The 24,676-nt window shown below is 48.9% G+C and overlaps 1 long non-coding RNA gene across 2 annotated transcripts in view; it reads left to right on the top strand.

Moving 5' to 3' along the window:
* LOC121027757 (uncharacterized) overlaps window positions 1-16,478 on the top strand; it is a 32,402-nt gene extending 15,924 nt beyond the window's left edge. For both annotated transcript variants that reach the window (XR_005788910.1, XR_005788909.1), the window contains 3 exons: window positions 11,915-12,102; window positions 13,832-13,955; window positions 14,051-16,478. This is a non-coding gene — a long non-coding RNA (uncharacterized LOC121027757). The remainder of the gene's footprint in view (window positions 1-11,914; window positions 12,103-13,831; window positions 13,956-14,050) is intronic.
* Window positions 16,479-24,676: the final 8,198 nt, after the last annotated feature.

A 24,676-nucleotide genomic window follows, 5' to 3' on the forward strand; every position in this document is an offset into this window, starting at 1 on the left:
AATGTCATATAAATAGACACAGGGAAAGCCTGCACTTAAAAAGCCCAAACAAGGGGCACCTGGTGGCTCAGTTGGTTAAGCATCCGACTTCGGCTCGGGTCATGATCTCGCGGTTTGTGGGTTAGAATCCCGCATCAGGCTCTGTGCTGACAGTTCAGAGCCTGGAGCCTGCTTTGGATTCTGTCTCTCTCTGCCCCCTCTGCTGCTCAGACCCTGTCTCTCTGTCTCTCTCTCTCAAAAATAAACATTAAAATTTTTTTTGATTAAATTAAATTAAAAACCCAATCAATAATATGGAAAGGACCAACAGGGCTGCTACATTCTGAATCAACAAACATTTACAAAATATTTATGGTAGGAGCTATATACACAGAAGCATGTAAAGCTGGAAGGCCCAATTTAAATACATTGGTTGTTTCCAGTATATAAACATTTGGTGTGTGAAATATTTAACTGTGAATATGTTTAATTGCAAAACAAAATTCTAAGTGAATTTGAATCAAATATTGGTAGGCTCCTAAAGCATCCCTGCATGACTGTAGGTGTCCCTTGGTCAGAGTTTAAAAATCATCTACATTATTCTTAAGGTCCCTTTTAAAATTGGAATTTTGAGTTATAGAGATTAATTCATGAGACTTTCCCCAACCCTTCCTGTTTTGGTCATGCATCCAGTTATACTGGTTCTTTATTGTCTGTAAGGTGAGTCTGTCTCAAAACTAATAGAATTATCTTATCTTAAGACATTCTATAGAAGGTAGTTCCAGAGCACGGGGCTTATTATATTAATTAGGATGCTTTTGCCAAGTCATTATCAACTCAATTCAAAATGGCTTAAACAATTAGGGCATTTGCCATCTCACATCACATAAAGTGTAGGAGGGCAGCTCCTTAGTTGGCTAATTCAATATTTCAGCAACCTCATCAAGGGCCTAGGGTTTTTCTGTACTTTCTGCTCAGCTGTCTTCACCATGTCGACCATCTTTCCTGGTGGCCTCAAGATGGCTGCCACAGCTCCAGTGACCATATTTGGGCACAGCCATGTTCAGAGGTAGAAATGACATGTCTATATTCTTTTCGTTTTTTGTTTTTTTTTTTTTTAAGTTAAAAATCCTTTCCCAGAAGCAGCCCCAGAAGAGTTAGCCTCCAATCTTATTGATCAGAATCAAGTTACATGTTTTTTCTTTCTTCCTTCCTTCCTTCCTTCCTTCCTTCCTTCCTTCCTTCCTTCCTTTTTTAATGTTTATTTTTGAGGCAGAGAGACAGAGCATGAGCAGGGAAGGGGCAGAGAAAGAGGGAGACACAGAATCTGAAGCAGACTCCAGGCTCTGAGCTATCAGCACAGAGCCCGACGCGGGGCTCAAACCCACGAACCGTGAGATCATGACCTGAGCTGAAGTCGGACGCTCAACCGACTGATCCACCCAGGTGCCCCCAGTTACATGTTTTTTCTTAAGCCAATTCCTAGGAAGGGGAATAAAATTACCATAATTGACCAGATTATCAAGATTGATGTGCTGCCTGGGAATAGGGCCAAATTCAGTAGAGCCCATGGCCACACTGAAGAATGTGCCTGTTGGAAAGCAAACAACACATTGGGCTTCTGGGTGGGAAATCGAGAGTGTCTGCAAGAGTCTGAAGGATGGCATTCTAAACAGGACCAGCAATGCTACCTCCTGCCTGTCTGGCAAAAGACCCAGGAAGCAATTAGAACAAGAGAGCCACGTTGTGTCTACACAGAGCTAAAAATTCCAGTAGAAGCGAAGATTCAATTGATCTGAGTGTTTCACGTAGCCTTAGTCGGGAGGTTGTTATGCTGTGCTAAGAATTTAGTTTTGGTTTGTTGTGCTGCTGGTGTGTACGGGGGATAGGCGTTGCATGCATAAGAAGTGTTAGCCAGACAGCTTTTCCTTTTCAAATGTTTTGTTTAATGTTGTGCTATCGTGAAAACGTTTATGAATCTGCTGCAACTATGCCCCCCCCCCCCCCGCAATCCCGGAAAAAAAGAGCACACGGGCACTTTCATGCAAAATCTGCAATAATTTTAGGAGATTCACTGATGCCCTGTCACTCATTCATGAGCTCAAAGTTATAGCCTTACAATATCATTGATTGGTATAGTGAAAAAAAAAAAGTGCGATTTTGTGTGAGGAAAGGAGTGAAACAGAACAGCAGAGTCGGGAAGTCGGATGCACTTTTGTTAGCTGTGTGGCCTTACTTGAATCTTTTTTAAGACCTCAATTTTACCTCTGTAAAATGGATCTACTGGAGTTATTTCAGAAACCAAGTGGGTAATGTGTAAGATTGTTTTAAATGAAATAGCACTTTACAAGTGTTGGCTTAAAAACTTAATTGTCGATAAATCCAAATGGCGTGACGGCTCTTACTTCCAAATTGGATTGGCTGAATTCAAAATAGTGCACCCCATGATGTTTCAAGGAGCAAAGTTTCCTTCTCCGCAAGCAAGGTCATTTTCAAACTCGTGGATTGAACCCAGTACCCCTTTTCAGCAGCTGGTTTGGAAAGAGGCACCAACAGAAACATCCCCAATGCACTAGGAAGTCCTCACTGCCTACGGGTGAAGTCGGGACATGCCAATCCTGGGAGCGGGAAAGAATGGAACAGCCTTCTAGATGCTCCTTCTCCACCTGTCCCAGGCTAGCAGCCACCCCGGGAGTCCTTGTTACCCTCACCACTGACACCACCCCTGCCCTAGCTTGGTCCCCACTGAGAGCACACCCCCAGCCCGTCCCACCCTTTGAGGCAGGAATCCCACGGCTGCTTTTCTCACCATGGTATCTGTCTCCCATTCACCTTTTATTTCCCATCCTACCTTTCTCTCAGCGTGAGAGGCTCAACTTCCTCTCTTGTTTGTATAACATTCTTCCCCTCCATGCCCAACTGCCTTGGCAGCCTCTCCTGCACCACTGAATGGCAAAATGCCCGTCAGAGTTTTCCCAGGGATCGATCAACGAAGAGTGTATTACAGACAGCGGCAAGCCGTCTGAAGCTCTGAGGTCTGGGGCAAGCAGACCTGGTTCCTGCCTCCAGAGAGCATGCAGGCAGGTGCACAGAGCCCTTCTTGCGTCTTCCAGTACAAGTAGAGAGCTGACTGCAGGAATTAGGAGATTTTGCTGGGCAATGAAGAGCATTTGGACTGTACCCACACATGCCAGTAATAAAGCAAAAAAAAAAAAAGAAAGAAAGAAAAAAAGAAAAGAAAACAGCAGATATACCAAAGTTATAATGATGCTGCTACCAGTACAGCTAGCCCCTGGAACGCTGGACCCATGCCACCTGCTTCTTAGGTCCAACCGCTCCAATTGGTGGGGCAACAGTCTATACCCGAGGGGCCCCAGGTCTTGCAGAAGGGGCAGTTTCTCTGCATTCTGTATGCCCATGGCTTCACAGCTCCATCAGAGCACAGCATACTCCCCTGTGCTTCAACTCTATGGTTGTGACGCTGGGAGAAAGGGGCCAGTTCCCAGGCTCTTCCATGGCCATCAACACCCCAGCCCCGCACTCGTCAAAACAAGATGCCAAGCAAGCAGTGGCCCCCCCCCCCCGCCCCGATTCCCGCTTGCTTCTTATCCCGCAAACTCCCAGCCCCCTGCCACGTGCAGCGACAACAGAAGTCGGGGAAACTGATGCCAAGAGGGCTTTCAGGATTCCCACCCATCCAGCGGGGGGCTGATGTCTGGAGGTCTGGGGAGAAGGCAGACCAGCCAGACCAGGCAAGGTGCAGGGAGCAGGGCGGCTTGGCAGGTGGCTTCCGTCCTGGCCTCAGCACCAGCGCAGACCAGCGCTTGTGACAAAAATGGCTTATCTCCTCAGCAGGTCTGCTGGGGGCCTCCTTCAGATTCATAGTGCCTTGGGATCAGAGGGAGAAAAAAAGATCAGCTGCAGACGGGCAGCCTTTACCTCCTTGTCCGAATGCTTCCTGGCTTAATGAACACTGCTGGGACACACTGGCTGTCTGGATTATGGTGACATAGCTGCAAAGATTATTCTTTTAACAGCTGCCCTCACCATCAGAACCATCTCCATGAGCAGGCACTGTCTCTGCAGACTCTGATCTGACATTTCACCCAAGGGCCCCCTGCTTGTCTCTCTCTCTCTCTCTCTCTCTCTCTCTCTCTCCAAGACTTCGTTTTGCCCTAGGTCTGAGATGAGCTGAAGATGTTAATCCCCGCCACCATCTCCCGACTCACAAGGGAGCTTCTGATGATTGGTTTCTCTCTTCCTCTCTACAGACAGAATGATCTTGTTCCGTTTTTGGTCCTTGCGGGGCTGTTACGGAGAGCTTCGTTTTTGCTCATCTCTACCTCGTTTATGTGCTTTTGATTCAACGTGTTGAACAAAAGCATCGCTGCAAATTTATGATGACCCTATTCATTTCTTTTCAGTGTTCCTTCTTTATTTTCTTCGCCTCTCAAGTATGAGGACGTGTTCAGATTTTGCTTAGTCCCTGAGGTCTAATCGTGGAGGTGAAAACGCATTGCCTTAGGTGTCGCTAAGCCTCTGTGTGCTCGGATCCAGACCTGCCACTCGCTAGCGGCATGGCACTCAGTTAGCCCCCATGAGTACTCTTTCCTTTAGCTAGGCAGGGGGAATAAAAGAATCTCTTTTGCCTCTCTTAGAAGGATGTCTTGAGGATAACATGAGGTGACAGGTAAAAAAAGAGAGCGCTAAAAACTAGTGTAAAAATCATATTAATTTTCACGTGTTGGGTGTTACGCTATACTGGCCACTAAGCTAAGCTCGTTACCTACTATTATGTATTATTTGGTCTCAACCTCATGACATTGCAATAAGGGGTAGTGTCCTTTCTCTCTGCATTTGCTGCTGAGTACCTTGAGGCTTAAGTAATTGGCCTGAGATCACACAGCAGGTGAAAAGGGAAGAGCCTGGATTTGAACCAAGTCTGTTTGGCACCAGACTGGGGGCTCTTAACCCCTGCACCATCTCGAGACCATCTGAATTGAGGTGCCATCGTCCCAGATGCTGGTGATGTCTGTAGAACTCTATTCCAAGCAGTCAAGTGATTAGAAGACAGTGAAAGTCCCAGCGTAATCTACAAGGGGCTATTCATTGAATGGCTGGCTAGAGAGGAGTCCTTTGCCAAAATTTTGCCTGAGTTTCTAGAATCAAAACTCTCACCATTGACCAAGGGGGCAGCATGGTGTGGAGGTAATTAGCATCCTTGTCTCCAATTAAAGAGGCCAAACTATGACTCTGGGCAAGCCAGTCACTCTGGCTCTCTGGCCTTCTACATCCTCACTATGAAGAGGAGGAGTTTGGATGAGAAAACCATTAAGGTCCCTATAAGTCATAATGATAGTAATAGCTAACATTTGGTAAGTGCTTACTAAGTGCCAGGCTTTTTCTAAGTGCTATGCTCAGTCTTGCATGACTTTCATAACAACCCTAAGAGGTAGGTGCTCCCTTTTTTGTAAGTGAGGAAACAGGCACAAAGTGGTTTGCCCCAAATCACATCGAGTCAGGGGCAGAGCTGGGCACCTGCCCGTTTAACCACTCCTCTTTCCTTCCTCTCTAATTTCTAGAAATTCTGTTATCTTGGATGGATGGGGAACTTCCTTATGGTTGGCCCCAGTTTTTTCTCAACTCTAGATAAAAAAAAAAAAATAGTGCCTGTTTTTAAACACTCCGTCACACTGCCTAGGACATAGTAGGTGCCCGGCAAATATTTGCTTACCTGACGTTTTTTACTAGAATAAGCCAAAGATAATATACAGCATGAGCCCATGCAGTTCTTATCTTGACGAAACAACCCATAAATAAATGAATAAATAAATAAATAAGTGTGTGTGTGTGTGTGTGTGTACACAATCCCAGTTGTAGAAACTTGATTATTGACTTTGGCAATCCTTTCTCCATCTCTCTGTGCCAAGAAAGTTATTAGAATTGAATTGAGAGAGGCAGGGGCACAAGAATGGCCGAGACAAGATGCTGAGTAGTTGAAATTAATGACTCGTGGAGCTGATCTCCTGCCAAGGGCTACACCAGCTCCCGGGAGGAATCCACCACTCTGGCCAGTGGCCCAGCGCTGCGGAAGCTGCAGGTCAGGTTTCTGGAGGGGACTCCCAGGTGGTTGGGGACCGACAGGTGTGGGAAGAAGGAGAAGGGCACTCTTCCCATTACCAAGGGCCAGATAGGCCAGCACCCACCAGTCTGAGAACAGTGAGGCTTTGCTAAACCCTTGTCCACCCCTGGCTGTGAAAAGAGGAGAGGAGGCAGCGAAGGGGATGGAAGAGAACACAGTGTGATTCACAATCCGTCTGTGACAGGAAGACAGAGTGGCTTAATAACCCATAGCCGGATGAATGGAATATTCCTTCTTTCCCCTGGCAGGGCTGGGCCTCTGGTGCCATCACCCATAAAATGGACAGCCACCCAAGGAGCCGTGGAGCTAATTAACAAATATGTCCCCAAGTGTGCCAGAACCCAGTCCACTGGAACTGTAAAGATGGAGAGTGTTTAGACACAAGCTTAATGAGGAAAACACCAGCAGGGCTACTTAGCACCTCCTCCATTCACCTTCTCCTGCTCGGCCAGCTGCCTCCCATCTCCTGTGTCGGCGCCCAGCGTCTTCCTTTCTTTTGCGTTTTCCGTCCTTCACCCACCAACCATGAAGCATGGAAGCCACCAGTTAAAGCTTGTGGCCAAGTTTCTGAGAGTGATTGCACCTTTATAAGCCTCTAAGAAGCTGCTAGCAAGGGTATGGGCTTTTATTAGTTGAGTTGTGTATATATTTGCTTCTCAGTGTACATATTTTCCACAACAGTAATAGTAACATGTACTGAGCCCCTCTTATATGTCAGGCACTCTTTTAAACGCTAAGAGTACTTAGGGAATCTGTGTAATTCAAGAGCGACCCACCTAGCAATACTGACATTGGAGGTTCTCCAAAATCCTACATCACAATACAAAGTCCAAAGCTCCGCTCACTTGCCCAGAGTTTTAAATGAGCTTATGGTTCCCAATCAGATAACTAGATCCATACTCTTAGTCACAATTGGATATCCCACTGCTACTGAACATCTAAGGAGAGCTGACTATGTGGAAAATAAATACCAAAAACAAACAACAAACAAATGAAGCAGTATGCAGGGAGATGTGAGAACATGGGAGGAGAGGAGAATTAATGTTACATTTATCACGTCTTTACGGACAGAAGATACTGCATCCAAGAAAAAAGAACAGGGTGAAACAAAAAAGGATCATTCAGAAGCCAAGATGAAATTCTTGGAAATTAAAAACAGCAGAGATGAAAAATTCAACAGCGAATCTCTCAGGAAGTATAGCAAAAAATCAAAGAGATTTAAAAAAATCAGAAAAGAAAGCAAAATTAAAAGACTAGTTCAAGAACTCCAGTTTGTAAATAAGAGGAGTTCCAGAGAGTGAGAGAGAAGAGAACAGAAGGCAGAAAGGAATTAATTCCAAATGAAATTATTTCCCCAATTTTCCAAGAGATTAAAAAAAGACACATGTTTTCAGCTTCAAAGAATACATCAAATGTTGGGTCACCGTGAATGAAAATAGATTCACACTGAGGCATGTCATTGGAAATTTTCCAAAACTTGGAGGAAATAGTGTTTACGAGATTCTAGAGAAAGAAATAAGTCACATGCGAGAGTCAGAAATGAGAATGGTTTTGGACTTCTCAAGAGCATCACTGGAAATGAGAAAGAAAATGGGGCAACACATTCCAAATTCTGAAAGGAAATGCTCTCTAACCTAGAGTTCCATACCCAGCCAAATTACCAAGAAAAAAAAAAAAGCCCAAAGATAGAATAAAGATATTTTCAGACATGCAAAGTCTCAAGAATGTATTTCCCAGGCAGCCTTTCTCGAGAAAGGGAAAGATATAACAGGAACAGAAGTTTCAATACCCTGGAGAGAAGTAAAGGGAATTCGCAGGAGAAGGGAGAGAAAAGATCCCAGGAGGACATTGCACACCAGCCATGGAGGGCAGCAGCCGAGATTGGTACAACACCAGTCTAAGAGGTAGGCATGTTGAGGTGCCCAGAGTCACTGTACTGTCTTTCCAGCCCATGGACAAAATGCTCAGGTAAGCGTGGCCCATATTCTTTACTATGGGCTGTGCTCTCCTCCTCGCCTGCTCTCTCGCTGAGCTTGTCTGACCCCACAGAAGAACTCTGCAGTGACCCACTCCTAAGAGTTAAAGTAGGCAAGGAACTTAGATGAACTCAGAGGCGGAATCCACAGAGCGGTCCATTTTCCCTGACAATTTTCTCTTCCCTTAGGAAGAGGCCACAGAAGCCCATGTGCACAGGAATAGTAAAGGGATCTGCAGACAATATGGGATGCAAAGAGTGTTATAATAACCAACGATATCTGCTAAGCCTACAATTGGTATGAAAGTCTTCAGCAGCTTGAAGTGTGAATAGGAACTCAGCTTTTAGATGTTCACATCCCACTCTCTCCTGAGTTATATTCAGCTGAAGATGCTCTATGCTTGGATTCCAAGGTCACACTCACATATTCAGCCTCCGTTCCCAAAGTAGGCTCTTTGTGCAACCATGGTGGGTCCAGACAGAGAGGCTTCTCTCCCAGGTGCTTACTGTGTGGGAGTCAGCACTCCTGTGTCAACTATCTAGGTCCAAGCCCTGAATTTAATGAGTTTCTCTGGGGAGCTTTTGGGCCCTTTCCTGACAGCTAACACCACTTAGAACCATCTCAATAACTAGAAAGATGATAAACATGTCAGGGGCTAGGACTTCTAGGTTCCAAGAGGTTCCTTGACTTCAAGCAATTTGGCCCATTTTCTTGCTACGGGTATTTAAAAGGGCAGGCTTTGTCGCCCAGGGGTTTCTGTCCCTTCTTTGCCTTCTAGGTAATGGATGTCTGTGAGGCTTACCTGGAGGGTATAGTCCAGCGACTTGAGAGCAAAATCTCACCCCGAGACGATGTGTCATCTCCAGCCAGACAGAAAACAGGTGAATGTAGTAAATGGCAGGTTTTTTTTGCTACAGTTTCACCTAAGCTGGCCCCACCCTGCCCTGCAGGAAATGAAGTTGGTTAACTTTCTACTCTGCGTTAGGGCTCTTTGTATCCATATCTTCTTTTAGACTAAGTTCTTTGAGGGCAGAAGTCCTAAGTGATGATTCTTTATTTCCCCCATCCCACCCACCCCCAGTGCGTAGGACGTGCCTGACCCAGTGACTGCTCACCATATATTTACACAGTGAAAAAAATGAATACATAATTGAATTAATGCTGACTCCCGTGACATCCAAGATACATATGCCATGTTGTTAGGCTAAGGCAGTTCTGCCAGCTCCTGGGAAAAATCAGATCCATAACTATTAGAATAAAATCTCATGAATCTGGGTGTAAGGTGAGAAAGCCTTTCTTTCTTTTAAGTTCGTTTCTTTTGAGAGAGAGCGCGCAAGCAGGGTAAGACCAGAGAGGGAGAGAGAGAATCCCAAGCAGGCTCAGCACTGTCAGCACAGAGCCCGATGTGGGGCTCGATCTCACAAACTGTGAGATCATGACCTGAGCTGAAATCAAGAGTCGGAAGCTGAACCGAATAAGCCACCCAGGCACCCCGAGAAAGACTTTTTAAATTAGTGACAATTGTACGTGATAAAATTACTTATAAAGAAATTCACTTATTTTATATACACAAATTTACCTTAACTCAAACTAGGCCGACTAGGGGTTCTATAACGGAAGTCTTAGAGGATTGAGGAGGGATGTGTTACATAGTCATTGTTAACGGATCGATAGATATGTCCGATGTGTTGAGGTTCTTGAAAGCAGTTGCTTTTTTCAGTGTTTTAAGCGTTCCTCATAGAATCGTGTTTTATTTTAAAATACTGTGGAGCGGAGCACTCCTACGTTGTGAGTGGGGATGTAAGTTGGCCCAAATACCTCGGCAGCATCTGCTAAAGCTGAACAGACGTCTACCCTGTGGCCCTACGGTGCCACTCTCGGGCGTGCTGGGGCCCCACCACACACACACAGGAATGTTCATGGCAGCGCTCTTCCCAGGAGTCCCAAACTATAGTAAACCAGTAGCCAAACTGGGATCTATCAACAGATAGAAACACCATGGTGGACAGCTCATATTTACATAATGGAATACTTCCCAGCAACAAAAAAAGAACTTCCTAACCATTGCCCGTCACAAGAAACGTATTGTTGAGAGAAAGCAACTGCATTGCAAAAGGACATACACCACGTGATCCCATCCGTAGGACCAAGAGCAGGCAAAGGTGCATAACTGCAGAGGTCAGAATGAAAGATTATTTTGCGATGAGGCACAGCCTACGTGGGCCACAAGAGAACCTTCTAGAGCAAGCCGGAAATATTCTCCAGAGTTGGAGTAGTAGATTCATGGGTGTATACGTATGGAAAAATGCATCAAACCATATACTCTTTGTGTTCTTTACTGTATGTAAGTTGTACTTCAATTTTAAAACAATGCTGCAAAACTCCGTTCCCTTAAAAAAAAAAAAAAAAAAAGAAGCACCGTGAATTTCAACAGAGAAGTTTCAGGTGCGGCTCCTTCCTGCCTCCTTTGTTTTTCCAGTAAGCCCTTCTCCTCCCACCTCCTTGGCTTGCTCTCCTTGGTAGGCTTCTTTTCCTCTGCCCGGGGCCATTCTGTGGTGGAGCCCTCCGTGTGCTCCTCTGTTCCTGCTTGGGTCCTCCCTTAGCAAGCTTTCACCTCCTACTGATGTCCCTGCGTCCTGACATCTCCAGACCCCACCCTTCTGCAGAGCTTGGATCTTGAGATACACAGCCTGCTGGCTATCTCTGTTTGGCTGCCTCATACAAAAATCAAGTGCAGTCTATCCAAAACTTACTCGTTATTTTCAGTGTGACATTCTCCCTTTAGCACCCAGCTACCATCCAATGAATGGTACCTCCATCCACTCAAAGAAACCAAGAGGTCATCCCCGACCCTCCTCTTTTCTCCCTTTGCCATGTGCCTCTAGCAGCAAGAGCCATTGGCCCCACCTTTTGAATAACCTCAGGACTTTGCTGTAGTCCCCAGTCGTGGTCTCCTGGATGTGGGGAGAGTCACCTGACTCATGTGCTTGTTTAGAGTTTCGCCCCCCCCCCAACATACCCCCGGATCATCTCCCTACAATGAGAAACTGATTATACCTCATTCCAGCTTCCCTTCCATGACCAGCGCCCCGCGCCTTAGCTTGGACCACCACCCTCAATGCCCGTGTTTGTCTTATGTTCTTTGTCTTACGTTCCAGACTCGCCTCCTGCCCCCTTTATCTCAGGCAGCCTGAGTGAATTCCAGCTCTTCTCCAACTGTTTCACACTCCCTGGTCTGCGGAAACCCCTCTCTGCCTGTTTTCATTGCCACGGGGGAGCTCTTGGCTGTCCTTCACATCCTGACTTCTCCAGGTGCAGACGGACCCCTGTTTCCCTGCTCCCATAACACCCACAGTAGCAGAACTATTGGGCTGTTTTCGCCACTGGCTAAACTCTCAGGAGGCTGAGAGGTGTTTTGTCTTCTCCGTCCTTGGATCCTAAGATCATGGCTCAGAGCTGGTGCTCAACAAATTGGTTGCGTAAATGAGCAAAAGCTCAGTTGTTAGGTACAAAGACTTTTTTTTGCATCAAAGACACACAGCTCAGCAAGTGCATTTCTAGCACCGTCACTGTTTCTATTTCTGAATCTAATTGCTAGTACACAAAACCGTTCAGGGCAGAAACTGCAGTAGGTGAAATGGTCCAGCCGCTCCCTTCCAATGCAAATGTTCTGTGCTCTTGTGAAATTTGCTGCCGTTTCAAAAGGGTGTAGGCCTTTGGAAGCTTAAGCAGGAAAAAAAAAAATTGCTGTCCAGTGTTCTGCCTGGGAGATTCTCACCCCACTTTCTCCAGGAATGCCTCCTCCTTTCTCTCCCAGTTCAGATGGGCAGCACTGAAAAATCACAAATCTGAGAAACCCAGGACGATCCCATGGGCATGGAGATTGCTGCATGGGCCAGAACCCAAGGCCCAAGGGCACAGAGTTCGCCTTCTCTAGACCTTGCCAAACGCTGGCCGTCCTTCCTGGTGGCAAGTTCAGAGGATCACGGCACACCCCCCACAGAGGTCAGCCAACCATGAATTTACCTAAAACTCCTTTTGACGTACTTTTAGGCCTCTACCCAACTCCCCGTTGGATAATGAATTCTGTGGGTTTATTACTTGCTGGCAACAGAATAGCATTTCCTTTCATTTGACCTAAAAGTCCCCTTGCTCCAATGTCACCAATCCCTTCCGAAATTCCGATGCTGAGATTGTGTGGGACAAGGACTTGCTGCCCGAGCCCTGTCTGCCCTTTGGGGCGTCGTGGACACTTCGAGCAGCCCCTCCCAGCCTTCAGCTTTCCAGACTGGAGTAAATATATGGTGTCTGGAAGAAGGCCCTGAATGTAATAGATATTGAATAATGACAATGGAGCTGAATGATGATAAGGACTGCCTTTAAAAGGGGACTCTTGGGGCGCCTGGGTGGCGCAGTCGGTTAAGCGTCCGACTTCAGCCAGGTCATGATCTCGCGGTCCGTGGGTTCGAGCCCCGCGTCGGGCCCTGGGCTGATGGCTCAGAGCCTGGAACCTGTTTCCGATTCTGTGTCTCCCTCTCTCTCTGCCCCTCCCCCGTTCATGCTCTGTCTCTCTCTGTCCCCCAAAAAATAAATAAATAAACGTTGAAAAAAAAAATTTAAAAGGGGACTCTTGCCACGAGCCTGAGATGTGAGAATTCACTAATAAATCATCGCCAAACACAGTGTAGAGAGAAAACAAGTGAGTGTGCTTCGGGCCCCCTTGGTCCAGGGCCACGGGCTCATCTGTTCCCCCACCACCGGCTGTTCCGGTTTCCCAGCAAGGAGCCTTCCCTCTGTGTGCGGGCAGCCTGCCTGTGGGAGAGGGCAGGACACTGGGCCAAACCTCTCTGAGGACAGCATCCTTGCATTGGACGATTGTGCAAGGGGAAACCTAGTCTGTGCCCGGCTCCTGGTTGACGCTGGGCACTGCTCTAGGAGCTTTGCAGGGGTCACGCGCTTTAGCCCGCAGGCTAATAATCCTAGGAAGGATGTTGGGGTCCCTGTTATACAGGTGAGGAAACTAAGCCTCCAAGAAGCTGGGTAACGTGCCCAGGACGCCAGAAGCAGTGGATCCGGGCTTCAAAATCAGACCTGGTGGGGCCCAAATCCCATCCTCTGTTAGTGATACTCCCTTGTCCCCTACCCAGGGGACCGTGTGGCCCCGTTTGACCCTCCCATCCTATGGAGGCAGGTGTTTTGTTCCTGTTCCAGGCAGCAGGACTGATCCCCTTACTGCCGGTTCCATCCCCCATAGACCCCGACGGCCGTAGCCCACCCAGGCCCACAAGGTGCCTCATGAGCTGGCCGGGGGCCCCTCCTTTCCTTTTCCTTGCCTTATCTGCTTGCAGGAAGCAGAGGGGCAAGATGGTAGCAGTGACTCATGGCCAGAAGAATAAATCTGGAGTGGGGGCAGCCCCAGTGGCATGGCTGGATGCTGTGACAATGGAAGAAAGTCCCCTGAGCTTTGGAAGGGCGTTGCCTTTTGCTGCTACAAAACAAAGGCAGAGAAAGGGCGGCAGCCAGGGGTGGGGGCGAAGACGGAGGAGAGCCAGTGGGGACTGCACCACTTGCCGGGGTGGAAAGGGAAGTCTCCAGGGGTTGGAGACTTTTCTGTAGCTGTAATTTGAGCCATTTGCAGTGCTGGGCAAATCGCAAGGTTTGGGGTTTTTTGTTTTGTTTTGTTTTGTTTTTTTTTTTTTTTTTTTTTTTTTTTTTCACTCCTGTTTTTATGTAGCAGGTGGATCTGGCCTTCACACATGATGAGCTTTCTCCACGTCCTCAGCCGGGAATGCACAGGACCCCATGTTTCGATGGTTTAACCTATGAAATGTATGAGGAAGCCCGCCCAGGCAGACGCGGTGAGGCGGCTGTGTTCTGTCCCCAGGTGGGTTCCAGCTTCTGCTAAGCAACAGATGACATGTGTCACTCTGCTTCCTTTTACCCTTCCCCCCAGGCTCCCCCAGGGCCTGGCCAATGGCTGAGATGGGGCACCGAAGACAAACGGGGGTGTCGGCGAGGTGCGGGGGAGCTTACCAGACAGACAGCTATCCAGGCAGCTCTCCCGGCAGGTGTTCCCGCACCACTCTTCAGGGGTCACCCTGCCCTCGCGGTGGTGTGGCAGAAGCATAGCCAGGTTCTAGAATGGAGAAAGGAGCCTGAAGCATGGGTAGGCCAGAGGAAGAGGGCGACGGACACCTCAAAGGGCATCATATTCCCTGAGCATCTCATGCTATGGGCTGAATTGTGTTCTTCAGAATCCTCATGTTGAAACCCTAGTCCCCAAGGTAATTTGGAGACAGGACCTATAAGGAGATAGTTAATGTTACCCGAGGTCCTAAGGGTGGAACCCTGATCTATGAGGATCGGCGTCCTTAGGAGGAAAGACACCAAAGAGCTTGATTCCTCTCTCTCTCTGCTCTGTGAGGGCACAAGAAGATGGCCCCATCTGCAAGGTAGGAAGAGAGATCCTACCAGGAACCGAAATGGCCCCAACCCTTCGGTCTTGGACTTCTAGCCTCCAGAACTGTGAGAATTCCCAGTCTGTGGCATTTTGTTAGAGCAGCTGGATTAGACTCATGCAACCACCGAGATGGTAATTGCTGACAGATCAGGCTGACCTTCAGTTTCCCCCCTGCTTCCAGCAATGAAATTTCATCCTAGTCTCAGCGACCATTGTGCCACAATATCACTTTGTGAAAATGATGGCAAAGGTGCCACTTGTGGAGAATCTGCCCAGGGGAGGGATTTCTCTGCCTCATGCCCCCACCAGGCCATGCCTCTGGTGAGGCCTGGAAAGCCAGGTCAGGCCCCAGCAGTTTCATGGAAGCCAGCCCCAAGCCTGGTTGCCCCGCAGGGAAACAGGTGCTCCGGGGGAACCTAGAACCTTCCAACCATGACTGTAACATCGCAGAGAATGGACTCGAGCCCTGCCTCATCCCACCCCACCCCACTGTCCAGGACAGCACTCGTGCCAGCACGAGGGCCCCCCCGGGAGTGTTCCTCCCACAGCCAGAGTCACGGGCCACCCACTTTGCATCCCTCTCTGCAACAATCCTGAAAGATAATGTAGCTCCCAAGGACCCCAAACTTCCCATGTTCCCCACGTCTTAGGGAGCTCGGTGTGTGAAAAGGCTGGCTCTACACGCTGGGTGTGATTTATAAGAAGACTCAGCAGAACGCCTTTCACTAGGCCCTTCCTTCTTTTCTATAAAAAATACAAGGCTTTAAAAAACTTGTGTTTTTCCTTGAATTCCTCAATCAAATGTATGCTCTGTGAGATAAAGGAATAGGAAGACTTGAAGCAGGTATTGGAGTTGATCCCACGAGAACAAGCCAGCCTTGGGCCTCGGGAACGGCTGGCTAGAGCCCACGGTAGCCACTGAGAGGGAGAGAGGGAGAGGAGAGAACGGCCGAGGGTGTCACGCACAAGGAAGCCTGGCGCTCGCGGTTCGGCAGGGCTAGCGCTCCGACCCCTCAGTCACCCTCTGATGTCATCTGAGCCCATCATGTATCCAGTTCTGGCGGCAACCACGAGCATTTCTGACCACAGGCAGCGTGTGCAAGGAGGCTTTGTCCCATCTGTCCACGCCTGCCCTCTGCTTCTGCTTTTGGCCACCGAGATCGAAAACACGCCCCCGAGCCCTACAGCCCAGGGGCCCCAAGCGACCCACACAGATGCATTCCGCTCAAGTTGCCATCACAGAAATGCACTCGTGGTGATCCTTCCTCTGCCTCCACGAGAGTGTTGAGTGACCTGGTTCTGGGAGCCCCTTATTTTCTCCTCGGATCCCAGACACAAATAAGAATAAAGCTAGCTTACATGCCGAGGACGTTTCTGAGCTCTGGTGCCCGCAGAATTTCCTAGGACTGAGAACGCAAGTCTGTCATTATGGTATTTGCAGAACCAGAGACTGTATTTAAGTCTTCAAGAGGATGCTTATTATAACCCCTTTCTTGGGACTCTCATGCCAAAACACTACATGAATAGTCTTTTTCAAGGAAATTTGCCAGGGAAGGCAGCAAGCATCTGATCACATAGGAATAGTTTTGGGTCGATTTCAAGCTGTAGAGTCTAGGGGAGAAGGAAGTTTTCCTGACGGCTGCCCTGGGGAAGGAGAATCCACACGGGGCTTGTGTATTGCACAGGCTGCCATTGAGGGACTGCCATCTTCAGAAATGATGACCGGAACAGTGGGCCTTGGAGTTGAGCATGGTTGACAACCTTTCCTGCCACAGGAAGTGGGTATCCACGGAAGACACTGAATCCTGATTGAAAGATTAATGATGGGGAAAACCGGTGCCTCAGGGGATAGACGAAGTTTCTGAGCTCTTCTGGGGGAGAAAGCAGACACCCAAGCCGGACACATTGAACTTCCAAAGGAGTCACGTTGGGGTGGGTGGAATCTTCTCTCCAGTAAAGTTTCTATTTTTTTTTTTAAATTTTTTTTCAATGTTTATTTATTTTTGGGACAGAGAGAGACAGAGCATGAACGGGGGAGGGGCAGAGAGAGAGGGAGACGCAGAATCGGAAACAGGCTCCAGGCTCTGAGCCATCAGCCCAGAGCCTGACGTGGGGCTCGAACTCCCGGACCGCGAGATCGTGACCTGGCTGAAGTCGGACGCTTAACCGACTGCGCCACCCAGGTGCCCCTCTATTTTTTTTTTTTAATGTTTATTTATTTTTGAAAGAGGCAGAGACAGAATGCGAGTGGGTTAGGGGCAGAGAGAGAGGGAGACGCAGAATCGGAAGCAGGCTCCAGGCTCTGAGCTGTCAGCACAGAGCCGGATGCGGGGCTCGAACTCACCAGCCGTGAGATCATGACCTGAGCCGAACTCGGACGCTCGACCGACTGAGCCACCCAGGCGCCCCGTAAAGTTTCTATTTTTAAAGACTACTTCCAAACCCATTTCCATTGCTCAGTGGTCAAAAGCCATTCTACCATTTTGAATTTCTCTTTGTTTTAAAAACTCATAATGTCATTAGAGACAGTGCATCCTACATCATTAATATCACTACGATACATTAGCACATTAAAAAATCCAAAACATTGTATCTTTTCTTTTTATCCTCTATTACTTTGCCTGTGGGGAGGAAAGGAAGTGCCATGCACAAAGTCATGCTCTAGGAAGATTGATCTGGAAGTGGTAGAGACACAGAGTCAGGGAGGTGGCTCATTTCTTCCTTTCTTCGGTAAACATTTATTCAGCACTTGCCATGTGTCAGGTGTATAAAGATGATTTCTTCCCTCCATGTCATTTTAGGTCCCCCAAGAAGCAGACTCCAAAACAGAATACAATGTGCAAGAAATGTACTGGGGGACATGTCTATGGAAGATGCAGGAGGGAGGAGCAGGGGCCAGTGGGGAGAGTCCTCAGATGGTGACACAAGTCTGACATCTGTGAAAAGAAAGTGGGAGGAAGAGTAGCGGACTTCAAGGCAGTTGGCAGAAAGTCTTGACTGGGCCAACAGAGAGCCTCCCAAGCCGAGGCTGCCCGTTGGAGGGGTCCATATGGGGCAGGAATGGACCGCTGCAATACCCTGAGTGTGCTGGTTGGTTGAAGGCAGACTGGCAGAGATCTGAACGCCATGGTGGGATCCAAAAGGCAGCAACTGGAGGCTGTCTACATTTCCCACAGTAGGTCCCTTTGAAAGAGATCTGGGGTGGAGCATGTCCATGGCCTACACGGCGTTCCAGAAGCTCTTGATTTTGACCTATAAACATACGCATCACAACACTACTCCAAGCCTGCGGACTATCCTGGGGGGTTTGGTGTCCATCCCACGCTCAGTCAGCTGCAGCCTGGGTTGTGGATAGGCCCCCAGGATAGGGCACAGCTGCTTAGACAAGGGAGGGTTGTGTGTGCAGGTAGGCACTGCCCACAGGCCCAGTACAGCGGGGAGATGGCCAGACACAGTTATATGCAAGACACAATGGCAAGAGGGAGGGAATTAACTAACTTCTTGTGAAGGGAAGGCCAGGGAAAGGTTCGGCATGAACAGATATAGCCGTTGGGTTTAAGAACGTGGCTGGAATTTATTGCACACGCCGGAGGAGATGCGGTAGAATCAGACTCATTGCAGACCCGGATTCCTATCCTGGCCCTGACACTTATTTGCTGTATGACCTTGGGTCAGGCTCTTCCATTCTTTTTTGTTTGTTTTTAATTTATTTTGAGAAAGAGAGAGAGAGAGAGAGAGAGCACAAGTGGGAGATGGGCAGAGAGAGAGAGAGAGAGAGAGAGAGAATCCCAAGCAGGCTCCATGCTACCAGCATAGAGCCCAACGCAGGGCTCGATCTCACCAACCGTGAGATCATGACCTGAGCCAGAATCAAGAGTCAAGTGCTTAACCGATGAGGTACACAGACACCCCGGCCTCTTTGCTTCTTTTAAGCTGCAGTTTCTTCATCTGTAAAATGGACATCGTGCTAGTATCTGTTTTACAGAATTGTTATGATGACACATAAGAATTCATGAGCAGAGTGCCTTGGCCTGGGGTGCGTGATCAGTAAATGGAGCAGTTAGTATTCTTGCCGTTAATATTTCTGACATCCCAGACAGTGGAAACGGCCTGTCCACAGGTCAGACAGGACACAGGGCAGCCAGTCCAGGGAGCTGCTGGTGGTTCTTTGTGGCTTGATCACCGGGTGCAAGCGAAAATGTGCTAGAAACCAGGCCCCATCAGATGCAAAGCCTTATGTGCTGTGTAAGATATTTCAGATTTCACACTAGGTTATGAGATGCTATTAAAGGATGTTATGTAGGGAGGCAGAGGATCAGATTTGCATTTTAAAAGTTTCCCTCTGGCAGCAGGGCATCCAGCGGGGTAGAGGGAGAAGGGACTGGAACGGGGAGATGGGTAAGAAGGCTTTTGCACGAACCCAAGCAAAAGATCAGAGGACCCACAAAAGGGAGAAGAGAAGCAGATTTGAAAGATATTTGGGAAGAAGTGACAGGTGACTGAAACCAGGTAGGTGCATGGGTGAGGGAGGCATCTTGGGTGACAGGGACGCCTGGTTGTTTGGTTTGGATGACTTGGTGGTTGGAGGTACAACGCACCCATAGCAACTAGAGGGCAGGACCAAGGTGGGGGCGGAGACAAGGCCGTTGAGTCTGGGCGCGTTGCATCTCTGGCGCCTGTTGGACGCCCCAGTGGGCCATTCTCGCAGACAGTTGGATGGACGGACCTGGGGTCCACAAGCGGTCTGGAGGCACTTGGAGGTTGGCAGCACAGTCCAGGTGGGGGTCTGAATAAGAACGACAGTGGGAAGAGTAAAGAAGAAGGTCAGTTCAAGGACAGTCACAGGGCCTGCGTGATTCACATGGGCATCTCGTTGGTAACCGCCACATGATTGAATGTGGGAATATGCTGCCTCCTAAAGCTCCTAGAATCCACAAAGATCCTGAAAGAATAAACAACCATCTGGATTGAAAGAGTGACGTCAGCTCGGCCTGAATAATTAAAAAGGATTCCTATAGTTAATCAGGCTGGAGGGACACAGATAAAATCAGCTGCAGAGTTAACGGGAGACCTTGTTTCTCCAAAGCCACGCAGTGGCTGTAAAATGAGTGACCAATGGTGTCCCAGAGCCACCTCGCTAAACCCATCCGGTACCGAGGGCACCCAATTGCCAGGCCGCCCTCACCTCGTGACTGCACCCCAGCCCACCACTTCTGCTGATCTCACCCCAGAAAGCAACCCATCCACCACAGGTCCAGGTTCCCCTGTGGCCCTCCCGGGACTCTTCAGGGTCACCACCCTTCTGGATGATGCTCCCCTCCTCCCTCTTGGCCACCTGCTGCTCTAGAGTGAAACAAACCCATGAATCTGACTGTGTGTTCTTTGGCTGATTTCGGATGACAATATGCTCCCCAGCAGGATCGGTGGGGAGCATAGAACCCCTGCTTGGAATGAAGCATAAGGGGACCGACATCTGTAATGGGAGCAGGCCCGACCTCACCTGGCTGCACTTGTCGGCCAGCCCGCGCTCAGAGAACTGCTTCTCGTCCGGGCCGCACCTCAACAGGGACACGGGCAAATGGGGCCACATTCCAGGGAGAACGATGGTGTGCTCAGATAACTCAAAGTAAGTCACATGAGGAATGCTTGTCAGAACTGGAGGGAACACAGTCTTTGAAGGGAAAATGCAAGAAAACTGTCTTCTGTTATGTAAGAGGCCATAATATTGAACAGGGATTAACAGGCCTGGGAAGATAGAGCAGGACCCGTGATTCTGTCCTGGGCAGGACCCAGGCCCAGGCAGATGCACATTCGGTGGAAGGAGAATCTCAGTCATGGTCACGGTGGACTGCTCTAGGCTGTGTGTGTGCCGTGTCACAGGGGGTGTTTAAAAGAGGCTGGACGTTGCCTTGGCCAGGCTGTGTGGTGCCCAGAAATCTCAGCCTACAGGGACTTTGGGCTTGATGACCTTTAAGACGCCCCCTGTTCATCATCTGTGTCCCAAAACCAGATCCCTACCTGGGCTGGATGGGCCTCCTCATGCCATCAATGCCTACAGCTCCCTTCTCGGAGAAGCCAGAGGCTGCGGGGTGGGGGCACTCGGGGGTCATGGAGCCAGCCTAAAGCCCTCTGCTAAGGGACGTGCCTTCATCAGAAGCAGTGCAACAGCATGCGACCGTGGCCATCTGTCTGTGGCGACCTGAACCAGCTGTGGGCAAGTACCATTGCAGGAAAGCTCTAGAAAAGCAGGAATTTGAACTGGGGGCCATAAGGAGAGGGGTGAGAGGTTCGGGGACAGAAAGAGAAACAGAGAGTAGGCTGGTAGGCAGGGCCACGGAGGCGGCAGGGGGCCTGATGCAGCAGAAGTCGCGGGGTGGCAGAGGGTGACAGGTGTTCTAGCCACAGCACGGGGGCGGGGGGAGGTGGCCTCCATGATGGTGTGCCATGGAGGAGACATGGGCAGAGGGCACGCTAGTACTCTATGGTTCCGGCTGTTGTGCCCCCTGTGGCCTTGGTGGAGCCTTGCATACCACTTGAGTCCCCACGGGAGCCCGGTTGTCTTTACAGCCATGCCCACGCATGGAAATAAGGCTCATAATCAAAGCCAACTGAGTGAGATCCTGTTTCTTGAAACTCAAGTCATTTAAGAGGAGTTCTAAGGAGGCAAGACAGCGACCTCTTGGGTTTTGAAAAGAGTTCATGCAGTGGTCCAGCTGGCGACAGGCTGGTCCTCGGTACCAGACCTGGGGCGTGCAAATCCCCATATGGCTAGATGGTCTTCTCCCCTCAGACCCGTCACCCACTCCCTACATCCTACCCTGTGGGAGCCAACAGTCCCCACCTTTCTTGGACATCAGCTTCTCTCCTGTCACAGAAACAGGGAGCTGTGGGTTGGGAATGCAGTGCCCCAGGTGGCCAGAATACTAGATGCTTCGGCCAGAAGGAGTTTGAGCACGGATAGAAGGCAGCCTCCCTCTGCAAAAGTGAGAGGGTATCTGAGGTGAAAAAACAGCCTCTGAATCCTCTAATCAATCATGACCTGTTCTCTAAATACTTGCTGCAAGAGCCAACAGCCCAGGACGCCTGAGGCTGCACAGGGAGCCCGGTGACCTCTCTCCTTTGGCCAAATCTCCTCTGTCTGTAAGACGACTGCAGCGTCATCATGAAGGTTCATTAAAGTATTACCGATGAAGTCTTTTTCGACTCCTACCCTTCAAGGAAGAGGGATCACTGCCCCTTTGTTACCGTAGCAAAACACTGGACAGATGTGCCCTACAGAGCCCTGCAGTAAGTCCTAGTCACCCACGGCCACTTGCATTCTGATGGCTCATTGCCCGTGTTCCCACTATTCTTATTCTTTGAATGTTATTTTTTTAACTTATTTTTGACAGTGAGGGAGAGAGAGTGTGAGCGGTGGGGAGAGGGGTTGCCAGAGAGAGGGAGGGAGACACAGCATCTGAAGCAGGCTCCAGGGTCTGAGCTGTCAGCACAGAACCCTACATGGGGCTCGAACCCATGAACCAAGAGTTCATGGCCTGTGCCAAAGTCAGACACTTAACCGACTGAGCCACCCGGGCGCCCCTGAATGTTAATTTTTTTTAACAAGTCATTTCCTTTGAGGGGCAGAGGACTCCTCTTTTTTCTGTAATCCCCAACACTTACTTAGCCCAGTGCCTGGCATAGGATGGGGCTTAATAAATGTCTGATGAATGAATGACCTTCAGATAGAATAACCACATTTAAACTCCATAAACTGCTCAATCTGCCCTACGCTCACCCCAAATGTCTCTTTCTGCATCTTTCCCCACCCCCCTCCCAGCAAATATGCATCCACTTTGAAACACTATATATATTTGTATGCTCGCTGAGTTCCTTGGCTCTTGTCCATTTCAACACCCAGCTCCTGGGGACATGGCCACGTCACCGTGCTCTCTTATTAAGGCTTCAGAGGATGTGGTTGAGAAGGGGGGGGGGTCCTCGACTTCTGAGTTTTGTTAGGACATAAATTATAACAAATGTAAAACATAAGCCCATTAAGTCATGTCCAACCGAACAGAGAGGGGGGATGTTGGTACTAAGGCGTGATCTGTAAGAGCGATGATTATAAAACCATGTTCTATGGACCATGAGACCAGCCTGAGTCTCTGTCCCACCACGTATTGTCAGTGTGATCACAGTCCGGTGTCTGCAGTGGCCTCATCTATGCAAGCAGGCACTTAGCATAGACCTACCACAGCATAAGCTTCAAATAAATGTTGGCCGCTATTGACTGTGACTTTCCATCAGGTTATAGACACAGGACTCAAAGAGATCTTAAACATCATCAAGGTTTTGGGCTCTTCAGCACCCGGTCAAAGGTGCTTTGAGAATGAGTCGGGGTGGCAGTGAGGAACGGAGAGGAGGCACTCTGACTTCAGCCGGAATTGCTCTGCATGCTTCTGCTTGATTGAGCTTTTATGGAGATTTCAAGGGAAAGGAAGAGGAAGAGCTTCCACTGCCAAAATTAATCCAAACTGCAGACTGGCACCAGAATCTCCTCTTCCACATCCTGGCCAAGTGATGGTCCTGCCTTTTCTTAAACACTTAAATTCTCTCTGTGAGGCCCCAAACTAGTTTGCTTCACAGTGTTTGTACTCTTTAGAATATTCAGGACCTCAAACAAATGGCTAACAAAGTTTTATTGCCTTGTAGAAGTCCCGCCAGACCTACTTGAATGAAAAGAGCGCTGTGCAAACTTAATTGAAGCACAGTATTCTTAACAGTAGTGCTGCAATCATCCCCGAAAACGGTTGTCCTCAGTAGGTTGTAAATGTCTCCCAGTCGTCTTGGCCACACTCTGAATTTGCTTAGCAAATCCTTTTAGGTAGAGCGAGCATAAAGATAGTTTTCAGCCTGGACCCTTGTGCAAATCACCACAAATTCGGAATCAATGGAGTTCGAAATAATAAGATTTCAGCGTTTCCGTAGTGATGTTTTCCATCCCGCAGCACTGCCAATTTTTCAAAGTATTTTCATAGCTGATGTCTCACTTAGCTGCCCCTCTGAGTTGAGATGAGAATGAAAGAAAATTCTATATTTGGCATGCTCTGTAAACAGCAAGGCTCCGAAAATGTTTGCAATTACTAAGTTATTAGACTCCAGGTCTCGGGGCTCTGACTCACAGCCCGGCCTGTCTCCTTAGGCCTTGCGGCCTGTCTCACTCAGAAGGGATGAAAGGTGGCCCCAGGAAGAGCTGCCTAGGCTCACTTGGAAAAATACCCTGAACACCTGTATAGCATTGTGTCTTCCAGGACCAAGGAGGACACCGAGAATGCGCCGACGCTATCACAGGTGGGGACAAAAATGGCGAACGTGTGGGAATGTGTTCAGAACTGTTGAGAGAGGGTGGCTGAGGAGTCCCTCATTCACGTGAGAATCTGCCCTTCACTGGACAGTTGTAACCGCTCTTTGTTCTGCCTGCTATCCTCATTCATGTTCAAGTTCAGGTTCAGGCCTGTCTTTCAAGCCCAGGCCGACCAGCTGAAATGCCGCCCCCTTCGGTCGCCCATCTAAGCAGTCATCCCTCCTCCTGTGAACTTTCTACGTTCTTTGCCCCACTCCCATGACCCTTCTTCCACATGGCCTCGTGTTACTGCTAGGGGACAAGGCATTTCCTTCCTGCTAGTTAACAAGCCACCTGAGAGCAAGGCTCACTCCATTCCATCCTATGTAGTGCACGGAGTTGGGCAGAGCAGGTCGTGATAGACTCTGCTGTTGTTCCAACCACCCATTCTCCCATTCTTCCTGTGAGTAAATCTCGGCCAAGTGTGTGGCTGCCTAGCTACATTTCTCGAGTCCTTTGCGGCGAGGCATGGCCCTATGTGGTTTTTGTCAAATGGGTTAAGAGCAGAAATGAGGTGAGTTTCCACTTCACGTTCCTAACAACGGAGTAGCTCACCCCTTTTGTGATTTTTCCTTCCCATGGGCTGGGGAGCAGACGTAGAAAACAAGAACTGTACCCCGGGGGAGGGCAGAGCAACAAGATGGAAGGAACTTGGGTCCCTAGCAAAGCCCCACCACTACCCGGACAACTCATCCCACACACTTACGTGAGAAACAAATAAACCACTATTTCTCTTA

This window comes from Herpailurus yagouaroundi, unplaced genomic scaffold (genome assembly GCF_014898765.1).
Source record: "Herpailurus yagouaroundi ecotype Mexico unplaced genomic scaffold, PumYag 77, whole genome shotgun sequence".
Classification (NCBI taxonomy): Eukaryota; Metazoa; Chordata; class Mammalia; order Carnivora; family Felidae; genus Herpailurus; species Herpailurus yagouaroundi.